Raw genomic sequence first — 13,601 nt, 5'->3', positions numbered from 1 at the left:
AGGCGCCGCCTGGTGGGCATGTAGTCATGTAGTCTCGCCAGTCTCGTGTGAACGGCTCAACCATCCGTGTGTACCGACTAGTCCTAAAATTCACGGGCTTTAATTTTAAGGTATAAAGACGTTCAAGTCCGTGTTGCTGGTGTGGAGGTGTAGAAGAAGGAGGCAGACGAGGGAGTGGCGCTGGGTAGAAACGGTCCTTGATGGGTGGTACCTACTGTATCTCGAGAGGAGTTAACTCACTCGGCTTGATGCTACCTTGGAGGAAAGCGGCTGTGCAAGATGATCCCTCCCCTCTCCTAGGGTTCAAGTCCATCGACTTGCATTATCGGCTGGCAGATAAGGTATCGGAGCGAAACGCGCGGACTGTTGTGTAAGCCACCCGTCCCTGGAGCTTGTCTCACGTGAGACAGGGTAGTGCCTCTGTCGCAATATACCCGTGTATGTCCAACACCCGGTCTCTATTGAGTAGCCTGAAAACCGTCCCCGCTATTCCCTGGTGAACGAAGTATGACGAAGTGTCCCGGCTGTTGACAAGGTGCACCACCGCGATTAGCTGCCCTTGTGTGTGGGCGAGCTGGTTAAAGTCTGATTACTTGCTGATATCATCTTGGTATGACTGAACTGACTGAATGTTCACGAATATTCATGTCTCACGCAGACAGATAGACAAACAAACAACTGAAGGACAGGGAGAGAGAGAGAGGGACCCACAGACACAAGAGGAGGGGGGGAAGAGAAGAAATACTAATTATCTTTCGGAGAAGTCGAGGACGTGGACAATTTTTAGGACTCCGTCCCCGGTGATGCTAACCCACCCGTTGGCTACTGTACTCGACGCTGCCTACAAGATTTTAAAGTGTTTCTTGTGAAGTGATCTTAATCATACCTCCCGACCCCTCACCTGCCTCCCTTGACCAGCCATCCAGAGGGCAGTCGGTACTGAGATATGACGTCAGCGTCTCACCGCGCCCTCTGGCAGCTGACGTCCTCAACAACCGACTGCGACGTTTCGGCTGCCTCCTCGAAAAGCGGCACGAGCATGCGCACTGAGCACACGCACACACACAGACACACGCACGCACACACACACACACACACACACACACACACACACACACACACACACACACGCACGCACATGCACGCACACACACGCACGCACGAGGTCACAATATGTCATCCCGGTGACGTGTCGCGTTCGCTGGCTGCACGCACGTTTGGTATGACGAGGAAGCTGACGACGAGAGCGCTGAATTATTTGTTTGTGGAGAGCTCCACCACCTTTACATTGCCTGTGAAAAGGACTGGGTTTCAAAAGACATTTATAATGAAAACTTATGATAATCCGTATTAATAAACATGTCGCATACCGTAAACATATGTATAAACACGTCTGTGGACACGATATAAACTTATGATAAACTTATTAGTTACTAATATTCAGAATGGAATGAAGATTTGCTGATTCTGACTGAAACCTAATTTTTCTTTGCTTTTCTTTCTGTCTTGACCCAGTCTTTGCCTCTCGAATGCGAGTAAGTGTAATCAGTAAGATACACACACACAATACACACACGTGTTCTGTGTTATTAACGTGGGCATCCATCTACCTACCGACAGACAGCCAGACAAGCAGGCAGAGTATTCATCCATCTGTAAAGGCATTAATAGGTGTAGGTAGGTAACTGAGATGTCTTGCTTATCAAGACGCCCCTAAATCATTTCCAGCGAAACACTTGGAAACAAGTGGACATAATTCTGTTGAACAGTCGCTTGGAGAGCTTAATGGAATCGACCCTGAGAGGGGGCATCGGGTACGATTTTTATAGTCTACTTATCATAGGTGTGCTTTGGAGTGGAGGATGTGATGGGGAGGGTGGTTGGGGAGATGAGGGAGGGGTAGTTCGCACGTTTCTTTGTACTTTGATAGCTCAGCGGCATGTGTCCATGTCCAAAGTTGCACGCACACACAGATCTGTGTGTATATACAATGATATACAGTGTCTTGTCCAGAAGTCAAGGGTTTAGTTAGAAATGGTTACATCCAGTCCTTTGTTTTGCCTTTTGGTCAATTAGAAGGACACAATGTTGCGCAGGGGAGTCGCTGTTGAGATACATTTTATTGAATCTGTATCAATAGTCACACAAACAGTCATCAAAGTCCTTCTGGTCATGGTGTATTCACACACTTCATCATTTTTCTTGCGAACCTTGAAGCCAGAAGCAGTCTGACCGAACGACTAGAAGCACAGCAGTGAACAGAAACCATTGACTAAATCCTGGTGTCTACCTGCTCCCTTTATTACACACCTTTCCATTCACACATCTTTATCTGTTTGCGACTTTGCTTTTCCGATAGGAGTGTTTGACTGTCTGACACCTTCCCCTTTCACCTTCCCCTTTCCTCCCTTCAAACACCCTTGCAAACCTTCCCTCCCTCCTCCAATTCCTTCCCGACAGACAGTTTTATTCGTTCGCTGTTTTAGAAGAAATCAAACTGCTGTCCACAAGCCAACCTCCCTTCCCCACCGGCCACCCTCCAAAGTCAATCTGTTCTGCTGCTGGCCAGAAGTAGCTTCGTTCGGTCGAGTGCCTCCCTGACTGGAGGTTATCTTCTTCTCTTTTACGAGTAATCCAACGGCATATTTACATGTAAAGCAAATTTGTACAGACTTACAATTGGCGATAAACTGACGCCCGCCCCGTTTGCTCATGTCGAACTGATAGTTTTGAAATGAACTGATCCCGCCAGATCTGCTCGCCAACTGGCCCTGTGTCATCACAAGGGGGCAAGGAGGAGGGCAGCGGGGTCAAGCACGTGCAAGCAGTAACAACCTACAGGGAGAAAAATGTGCACACACTTCTTGTTTGCCCAGTTAAGGGTACACACAAACATTTGTCGTCCACACACTCGGTAGCCGGAGATCATGCAGAGCTTGTGCGGGTCGTTGTCGGGCCGGTGATGGCATGGCCGCCTGCGTCCGCGCCGCCAGGGGGCGCTCTGCTGGCAGGAAGATGAAGGAGTTGCCAGCGATGTCTCGCGAGGCAGGTCGGCGGGGATGAAATTGTTCGTATGCGAGACAGTCACAGTCTTCGCGAGGTTGTTCCGACAAGACTGTCTGTCCTGCCGACAGGATTTTTATTTTTTAACATTATTTTCTTCAAAGGTTCCTAGGGTTTTGTTTTTTTTTTTGTTTTTCGTTCTTTCGTTCGTTCGTTCATTTATTTCTTTGTTTGATTTTTAAAAAAACTTGGTCTATTGTTTCCCAAACGTCTCTTGGTCTCATGACTGACACAGAAAATATTAAGTTATGGGCTTTTTTAGAGATAGAGAGAATGCAGAGATATGAATTTATTTTATGATTTTTTTAGTGTTTCAGACATAAATTTTATTTAGTTAGCTATAAAAGGGAATTTTTGTTCGAAACATAAAAAGTAACATACAATTTTAACTATAACAGCACACAAACATTTACATTATTTTAAGATACAACCAGACGAAATTGGCGAAAGAACCAGACGCATATGATTAAAATACAGAGCTCTGTAGCTTAGCAGTACTTTCTGACATAAATATAAAATAGAGAATATTATTTTAAAATATTAGGGGATGAGACAATGAAAATATTAGGTGACGATGGTTTAAATGAAAAAGATTATAGTTGTTGCCAAGAGAAAGTAATTAAGGGGGTGAGTTTTATAGACACGTGTAAAGAATATCAGGTGAGGATATTTTTAATATGTAGTATTTAAAAATGAAGAATTTAAAGATTAACAGAATATTAGGTGATTGCATTTTCAGACACACGGAGAATATTAGATGATGAGACATAAAAAAATAATAGGGTTTTTTTAGAAACACATATTGAGATTGTAGGTGGTAAGACTTTTGGAAATTGACTATTAGGTAATTATATTTTCAAAGACATACTTAACGATAATTTCATACAGGATTTGATAATATTAGATAATGTTTTCAGAGACAGACATATTGATATCGGAAGGTAAACACTTTTAAAGACAGTGTGTGTGCATGCGAACGTGCGTACATGCGGTGATATCCAAGTGAGTACATGTGTATATGTGTGTGTCTGTATGTATCTCTATATATACTTGTGTGTGTGCTTGCGTTTGTTTATATACACGAGTGCATATATATATATATGGGGTGCGCGTGCGTGCGCGTGCGTGTGTGTGTTCGCGCTATGAGTGCACACGTACTTAAATGGTTTTTATTTATTTATTACCAATGCACTTGTCGAGATAAAACTCCACTTGAGTACGTTGTCGATGAAGGCACATGAAAGCTTGTTGTCATTACTGATCCTAATACTGGTCATCATATTTCAAGAGTTGCCCCCCTTTGCCGTCTCTTCTCAGCAATGAAATCGCATTTCTAGTCTTGAATATCTGTGTCACTACCTCCGCCAGACCCATTTCCACGAAGTCATAACCCTTTAATTTTGCTTCAGTATTCTATTTTTACACTTTCAAATCAACCACTTGTAATTAATTACCTCCTTTTAATCGTCCAGCCTCCTTCATTTGGCCGCAACGTGAGGACCTTACCTGTCGGGATACCTGTAGTCTTTACACGTCTTGTCAGAAGGCAGCAGGTTCGCCCGAGAGAGAATAATTCTGTTGCAGTAACGCCCGTGTCACGCGGTACCCGCTCCTGTGAGTCACCCGGTTAAAATTCAACTCTTGTCGTGGGTGTAGACTTTCATAAACCCGTCTTAACCTCTACGCTCGCAGCTCCTCACCCACAAGACGTCATCGTGGCGTTGGTGTCGCACGTAACACACCCCGTACCCCTTTGTCCCACGCCAGCACGCGCAGCTACAAATTCCTTCCTACTATCGTTGATTTAGTAAAAAAAAAAACAAAAACAAACAAACCAAAAAACAAATTCTCAGAAATTTCGCTAATGATATTAATAGTGGATCTCTTTTCTTTCTTCCTAATTTGAAGCCATTTTCGATGGTGATTATGACAAAAGTAGTGGACGCATTTCTGGGGCACGGACAGTGACGTTTGAGTGACGTCCAGAACCGCACTTGGAACCGTGAAGAGCCACGTGGGCTCATGAACTACTTCTCCGGAGGCATTCGGCGTTTCCAGGTTGGCCGAGAGCTGGACTGAGAGAGAACAAACACTTGCAGCTGATAAAAAAAAAAATACTCTGAGTGAGGGCAGAAGTTGCGAGTAATCTTGTTATCAATAGAATACTTCGGTTTGCAAACGGGAGCATCGAAACCGACTTGGCCGAAAACCGAGGGCCTACAACAAAGCAGGGGCACAAGTTTTATCTCGGCATAAAAAAAAAACCCTCGGGGATTTTAATGTTCAGTGTTTGTCACCCTCAAAATCCTCCGTGCGTACAAGTCCCTAGTTCAGGCAGTGGGTACATGTCAACGACATCAATGACGGACGTTGTTCTAATTTCTCCACCGTCAACAGCGATGAACATCATAAAAAAAATAGCAGCAACGACAACGTAGGTATCACACCAAGAACAACGCAAAACTCCACAATACTTTTCTCCTTTTTTTTTTTCTTTCTTTCTTTTCTTCTTTTTAAGACTGGAGGCAGAGAGTGGCTGAGTGGGTAGCTGCTGTTCCTGCATGGAGTCGAACCCAAGGGTCGGGACATCACTCGGGTGGCTCGAGTCCAGCACCCTGCAGCATGTTGAAGTAATTTACAGGCGCAGGCACCCGCATCTTGCCTGACAATATTTCTAGCAGCACAAGAGCGACGTGTTTATATGGAGATCAAAGGCAGTGCATGAGTACAAAGGTGGCAATAAGGCGGGCAGTAAATAACTTCACGTCTCCAAACTCTCCCCGCTAGGTGTCGCGGCGTGTTCCACATCCCGCCAACCCTCGAGAAGTTTTCTCTCCGAATTCGCTTTTGATCAGGCATGTCTTCTTCCGCCGCTCTTCTTAGTCTCTCAATTATTTCCCAAATATAAATTTTTGGGTGTAGATAAAACCGGCAGAGAGTGGACTGTACTTCATTTTCTGTGCGTACTTCGATATTTCATCGTCAAGGGTTCCTCGGTTGAGTGTCTGAGACGATGAAGTTTCAGGCTATTGATACACAATGTTTTATCCAGTCTCATACTTTTTATACTGTTCTCTGTAAAGCGGGTACATTGGTTAGCAAGTTCTTCCAGACCAACTCAGTCTTGAATAATAGCACAGAATAAAGGTTGACTAGTTTTGTCATTTGTTTAGTCTGCAAATTACAGGATGTTAATATGATTTCGTAATACAATGGCACATTGGCATAACGGTTTCTTTCTATTCCACCCTTGTTGCATTCAGATTTGAATCCAGTTTGAATGTTTAAATTGCCGCATGCGAACTTTCGAATGGACGAACTGTCAACGAGTTCTGTGTGATGTTTTCTAATTTTGTCGGGGTTCATGAAGTAAGAAAGTTTTACTTTTAACAAAGATGTTTGTGACATTCTTATCGCCGACATCTTCTGTTGTCCATGTTGCTGTGACTAGGACTGAAAAACAAAACTCGATGACTATCTTTCTTACAGGTGACTGGGAAATGTTTTTGTAGCAGGAGGCGTTGTCATGTGATCACCCTATATGATGACTAGACATCAGTTTACTAATTAATATTGATAGAAAGACAATTTACAGAATAAGTGGCGGTGACTGGACAACAAAATTTGTGGTGCGTTACAAATTACCTGGCGGTGGCTATATTAAATAATTTTTTCGGCGCATTACAGATTACGTGGCAGTTCTGTGTAACACATTTTTATGGTGTGTTGCAGAATACCTGGCAGTGTGTATACTGTGTTACAGTTGTTGTGACAGTGTGTGAGTAACAGTATTTACGGTGTGTTGCAGATTATGGGATGCCAGTCCCCTGGGCCATGTATCACCAGCCGCGATGGTGGTATGCACCGGAGTTTCCTCCCCCTGCGGGCAGAATACTCACCTGAGCCTCCTACCTCCAGCCCCTGCTCTTCTCGCTGTCATCGTCAGCAGCAGCAGCGCCATCGTCAGTCTGGTCACCACGGAGGACCGTTGCTTTGATGAAACGCCTCAGTGTGGAACACGGAGTGTGAGAACCACAACCCACTCTTCGCACGAGGAAGACAAGTTTCGTTCTTGTTGTCATGGGGTTAGAGAGGAGGTTGGAACTTTCTTCTTTTCCTCCCTTGAACTTTACGTTTTGATTTAGCTTCATCGTTGTGCATCGTCAATAAAGATTTTTTTTTCCTTTAATATTGGAGGTGGAAGCTGTGAGTGAACTGCAGGTTAGAGGGCACGGCAATGGCCGGAGTCGTCAGTACATGACGTCGATGTATGACATCAATGTATGAATGACGTCAGGTCTGTCAATATATGACGTCAGGTTTTTCGATACATGACGTCAGATTTTTCACTATATGACGTCGGGGAGAAACAAAATGAAGAGCACGGTACTACTGTCAGCAGAACGACTTGTGTTCGTCGACTCGATAACCAAAGACCTGAATAACCTGCGAACGCCACAGGTTTGGAAATATTAGTGGCATTGTTACTAAAACTTGATGACACGTTCATACTTCATTTGTGTGTATTTTGTGTGCGGGATCCTGTGATCATTAGGATACGGAGAGGGTTTAGATTTTTCACATAGAATCTTTTTTCTTTTTTTTTCAAGTATCATATCTTCAACTCTGCTCATCTCTTTGTGACAGAAACACATTTTATTCGACTAGAGCGTTTGGAGGACGATAAAAATAAGGTTCGCATCAAATTAGTTTGAAACGATACTTTCAGAGACCACAGAATCCTGTTGCTACCACAGTGATTGAAATTGCGTTACGTTCATGATTCGAAGACAATCACGTGCTACCCACAGTGTGGCGGAAGTGACGTCTGTCTGCACCGTGACTCCAGATCACATGGATCGTTCTGACGCTCACAGTGAGATTTCAGCGAGACTTCGGTGAGACTTGAATGAGACCTGACGCTCGCCTCCTATCGTTACGTTCCAGTGATAATCGTATTCACGTGCTGCACAACGGTGTTCCCTTCCCACCTGAAAGAAAAGCACGTGCAGAAACGCACGAACACACACCAAGGTTCGCCAATGTCGGATTCTGGTGGAAGAAATAAAAGTGTTGTTACTTGCTCAAGAAGGCCAATCCTGTTCGAGCGCCATGTTTGCATGCGGGCAATTAGATGGCGAGGAGAGGAGTATTGGCAGTCATTACTTACATGTCGTATGCAGGTGCGTGTCGAAGGATCTTAGACGTCTACCGTCGGTGGACAACACTCAAAGACACGCAAGGCAGGTGCTCTGCAAGAGAGAGAGAGAGAAGGAGAGAGAAAACAAATCAATATGCTTTTTACTGAGCTCTGCCTCACCCGTATGTACACAGTTTGTTACACATGGTGCTTGGAGTGTGGATTAAAGGAGCCGAGAAAGACAGAGAATAATAGGACGAGCAGACAGCTGTGGGAAACGTGTAGCAGAGTTCCAAACATTCATAACTACACATATCCGCAAGAGTCACCGGAGACAAATGTGTGCAATAGAAAAAAACAGATTTATGATTGTGTTAGAATGCATGTATATGTGTGTGTATATGTATGTATATACTATGTATGTATGTGTGTGTATGTGAGTGAGTGAGAGATCTTTGTCATATGTCTTAGATTCATCTTATAATCGTGATTTTCTGGATAGCTAAACTATACGTTTCACTTAAAGTGTATTCTCACATGATGAAGACATTTTAATTTGCGGACTTTGATCTTCAAAGCTTTAAAATAACCACACACACACACGCACACACGCGCACGCGCACACGCACACACACACACACACACACACACACACATGCATGCACACACACACACAAAGATGCGATTCACCCTGTGGAGCACACACCAAGAGACACAGCACCCTGCTATTTGTGATGTACCCGTGAGGGCTGTAGCACTCTGATATTATTTTACCAATATAAATGGTGGATACATTTTGTTTTTAAATCTCAGTATTTGTCACACGTGTTTTCTTAGAACATACTCATTAATATGATTTTTGGACTTCAGGTACAAGTTGATGTTTTATCTTTAAGTGTTCGGAGTATGAAAATCTGGTTTTTCTGGGAGAGCCTCGTGTTCACAAGAGTTTGTGTGACGTCAGGAGCGGCATTTTTTTTTCTTTGTCTGTGTTTGCAATTCTTACTTTTCTTTTTCTCTTGTCCTCCTCTATCCCCTCTTTCCATCTGTATTTTGTCTATCTTCTTTGTCCCTCAACTCTTTCAGTTTTTATTTTACTGCATTTTCTCATCTTCTATCTCTCTCTCTCTCTTTTCTTTTTTCCATGTTCTTATTTTTTATTTCTTTCTGTTTTATAATGTTTTTTTCTGTCCTATCTTTCTTCTTTTACTTGTGCATTTTTTTCTTTGTGTGCGTTCATAGGACAGAAAGACAGGCAGACAGACAAACAGACAGACAGAGAATCTGCTCATTGGTTGATCGGTTGTCTTTGTTTCTGACACTTCACTTTGATTCCTTCACAAAATGCTGTTTGATTTTACCTATTATAGTAATAATTCTTCCTCAAGAATTTCACACACACACACACACACACACACACACACACACACACACACACACACACACACACACACACACACACACACACACACACACACACACACACACAGAGGAAAAATATTCTTAATTTATTCATCATTGACATTAAATTTTCTTTGTAACTTGAATGTTGAAACAATGCATTCAGTAATGGTCATTAAAGTAACGGTCATTAAAGTTTTTAGCAACTGTCATTCCACACAACTCTTCCACCTATATGCTTAAATTCTCTGTTCCTTATGTTGTATGCACTTTTTTTGTTAGAAGAAAAAAGTCTGCATTTTTTTTTCAAAACTGCCATCATGCAGCAATCTTAACTCACAAAGGACTGTTAGTGATCGAAGTGAAATAATTTTATGGTTTTTTTGGGGTGGGTTTTTTTTTTTTTTTTTTTTTGCGAGGCTCTCGAGATATTGAGTAGTAGCCTTGCCGCCATCATCAGCAGCTGCTGATAATGAAGATTGGGCACGACCTGCAACCCGCACACACGTCTGCTCCACGACCATCAGCCAGTCGCATGTAGGCGTGATGAAGCCTCTCTCTGGGACGGTCCCAGCATGCCCGTATTGACGGCACGCCTCTCCCCCTCCTCCTTCCCCTTCTCCCACCTCTCACCCACTCTGCCCATCTTTTTTTTCTTTTTTTTTTTTTTTTGGTAGCCTCTTCCGTCGGTCCGTCGGTCCGTTGGTCCGTCTTGTCTCTAAGGCAGCATTTGGTGCAGTCCCTGGGTCATGACCCTCTGTCGTTGCTATAGAAGTGCAAGGTGTCTTCCTCGCTATTCACTCCTACCACAAGGTCCTCTACCTGTGGACAAGTTGTGGTTACAGCCTACCTACACCAGGAACAGGGACAGCTGCAGGCGGCGTGACGTCTGACACATGCTTGCTCGCCACGTTACCTGACGATAGCGGTCCAGAATGTTCCTCCAAAGTGGTCGTGTTCACTTGAAAGTCCATTTGCAAAGTTGATTTTGCGCGTTCCTTCGTGGAGCCAGCGTTCTGCTTTTTGTCTCTTCTCATATTACAGCTCGTCGACATTGATAGATCTCTTCCCCACATTTCTCCTCCTCCCTTCCTCCCCCCCCCCCCCCCAACTGGCCCTCTGTGTCTATCCTGTCACCGACATGTGGAGCGAGTTACTGAAATGGCTGTGTCTGGCTGGAGACGACCCCATCGCCTGGATTTTGATTAGCAAATGGTAGGGCGTATTGACGGTGTGACATCGACCTGCTGTTTTGTTTTGTTTTGGTTTTTTTTTTATGTTAGCAACAAAAAAATTTCTCTCATCCACTATTCATTTTCCTTCTCTATCTTTCTCCCTTGCCCCTCTCTCTCTCTCTCGTTTTTTTCTCTCCCGCTTAACAAATTAATTAATTAGCTAGCTGCATGTGGGTCGTACCCTCGAAGATTTTGTACTGACCTACAATTCCTCTTAAAGGAATTTATACTTTATTGCATTTTACCCATTTTCTTAACAACGGAATTGTCTAGAAATGTAACAGTTGAAAATATGCGTTAATAGTAAACATTCTGAAATTATGACCTTTTGGAATGGAAAGTCAATAACAATACCTGTGGTAATCAGAGTGAGTGTCAAGAGCGCTGGCGTTCCAATTTTTAAGCTCGCCGGTTCGATTCCTGTGTGGCGCAGTGAACTTTCCCTCTGTCAAAGCAGTTGTGTACGGTGAGCACTACATGAAGAGGTGGGAAAGGTGAAGCATTAAAAAAAATAATAAGCTGGCTCCAAGAAAAGTGATGTCACTAACGCCTCACTACTCAACGAATTAAAAATAACAGCTTCCAGGAATACGTTTACCTATCTTTTGTTCAGATCATGAAGTAATAATCAACAATTTTTACAAGGGGAGAATCTTAACTCGTGTTATCAAAGCAAAGATGGTCAGAAAGTAGAAGAAAATAATATACAAGAGAAAGACAAGAAAATTAGAGAAAATAATAGAAGAAAGTAAGATAAAATAAAGGAAGAACGCTGCTTAAAAATAAATAAAGACAGACAAAAAGAAGATCGGGTCCTCTTAACCTCATTTTATTGTTTTTCTATGCTTCAGTGAACTCTTTATCTTCGGTATAAAACGTTAGTTGAATGGTTGCTAACTAAAAAAACGACCAGGACAGTACTTTTTTGTTTGTTTGTTTTTCTTTTTTTCCCTTCCTTCCTTTCTTTGGTTCTTTATTATTTTTATTATGGTTTTAAGGTAAAAACAAGACGAAGAACTACTTCACGAGTGCGTGCCACAAAGACTGTATTTTATAAAATGTTGAATAGAAAGTTACGAGTGATCTTGCCCAAAGTGTAGAAATAATTTTTGTTTTGTCCGTGTGGCTGTGGCCACCTGGACGGGAAAATCGTGCACGCGCATTGTCGCCACGAGAGTGAGAGAAAAACCTGTTTTCTTCCTCTCACCTCAAACACTCGCCAGCAAGAGGTCACGACCCCATTTTTCCTCTTTTCTCCGCAAATATTTTATTTCAAAACGACCCGAAGCTGAAAAGACAATTCTGGAGTAAGATGGTAGAAGAAATTCTATGTTGGACTATATTAAAATTGTTTTTAACCCTTCGCCTGTCGTGAACTTTGTTTTGTTTTCGTGTCATCTCGCGCTTGAACCTTGCACAAACATTTTAAGTGCGGTGTCCGCCACATAAAACTGGGCGGTAGTCCTGAATAAAACAATTTCAACTCAAAATTGCTTTCCACTCTGTTGTAGCCTTTGCAACATTATTTTGACTTCATTTTCTGCCTCTTAAAATTAACAATATTGCATTGTGGGAGGGTCAGCATTAGCGGTTTGCAGGCGCAAACAAACAGTAAACACTAGAAGAAGGGGGAAAAAAACACACACAACGTCTTTCACATTTTTGTGATTCCTCATTGTCCGAAAGCTGACATATTTGCTTTGATTTTGCTTTCCTCGTCTTTCGAATGTTTAATTTGCTGCAGACTTTCCACCATGTTCGATAGCTGTGTTTGTCTTTTGTCTTTAAGGTTTCTTTAGCCGCCATGTTGCTTCAGCATGTTGTAAGATCTTTTATGAAATCCTGTCACACGTGGCGGGCTTATGGAAGTCGTGTGTCGATACAGCATGGCTCGAACATTTCTACCTTCTTCCACGTCTTGACGCTGTATCTTTATTTATTTATTTTTTTTTTATTTCTCCTTCTTCATTTCTTTTCTTCCTTTCTTGCTTATTTCTCGACATTTTCCTTGCGTTTGATTTTTTTAAAGACATGTGTGGCTGACGTTCTGATGAAAAGTGTTTAAAAACAAAGCTGATCTTGTTATTGATTGTTGCTGTATTGTTTAAGTTTTTTTTTCTCTCTCTCTCACTCTCACACACACATTTAGGTAAATTACATTAAAAGTCCTGAAAGGATAATTAAAAAAAATACTGGTGGATAGTGGAACTTCATTCCATAGTGACGTATACCATGGAAAGGGGTTACGTGCTAAAGGCTAAAGGACAGTGTTTAGGAGGTAATGGGCCCGCACCCGGGGTACTACAAAGGGGTGGGCTGTGGACTGGCAGCGCAGACATCTCACCCATGTAGCTTATCACCAGCTGACTGACTTGAAGTTCATGCGACAGGAAGACTTGCCGGGTCAGATGCACCCGATACCTGGCTACCGAACACTGTGGGAAAAATGTTTCACCTCGCCCCACATCTTTGCTGTCCGCAGTAAACCATTTCACTTCTGATCGTTCACATTTGAAGTCGTATGAAGTGCGAATGAACAATAAGCGAGGTGCCCAACACCTCGAACTGTAGAATTAATGTAAAGCAGTCAAATAAATATCATAAAATAAGGAAAAATAATCTATTTAATCATTCAGTGAGCAGCTAGCGAGATGTTGTGTACAAGAATCATGACATCAAAATATTTCTTGGCCAGAGGTCACAACACAGTTCATGCTCACCCTGCCGCGCCACCCGCCGCTACACAAAGCGATGACTGCGTG

The 13,601-nt window shown here is 42.8% G+C and overlaps 2 long non-coding RNA genes across 4 annotated transcripts in view; one reads left to right on the top strand and one right to left on the bottom strand.

Moving 5' to 3' along the window:
- LOC112562035 overlaps positions 1–8,556 on the top strand; it is a 44,168-nt gene extending 35,612 nt beyond the window's left edge. For all 3 annotated transcript variants that reach the window (XR_003098769.1, XR_003098767.1, XR_003098768.1), the window contains exon 2: positions 6,872–8,556. This is a non-coding gene — a long non-coding RNA (uncharacterized LOC112562035). The remainder of the gene's footprint in view (positions 1–6,871) is intronic.
- On the bottom strand, positions 5,535–7,101 carry LOC112562036. The gene is made up of 2 exons (XR_003098770.1): positions 6,963–7,101; positions 5,535–6,516 (listed from the first exon to the last, which is right to left on the bottom strand). It is a non-coding gene; the product is annotated as an uncharacterized LOC112562036 (long non-coding RNA).
- Positions 8,557–13,601: the final 5,045 nt, after the last annotated feature.

This window comes from Pomacea canaliculata, linkage group LG4 (genome assembly GCF_003073045.1).
Source record: "Pomacea canaliculata isolate SZHN2017 linkage group LG4, ASM307304v1, whole genome shotgun sequence".
Classification (NCBI taxonomy): Eukaryota; Metazoa; Mollusca; class Gastropoda; order Architaenioglossa; family Ampullariidae; genus Pomacea; species Pomacea canaliculata.
This window is presented reverse-complemented; position numbering and strand designations above follow the sequence as displayed.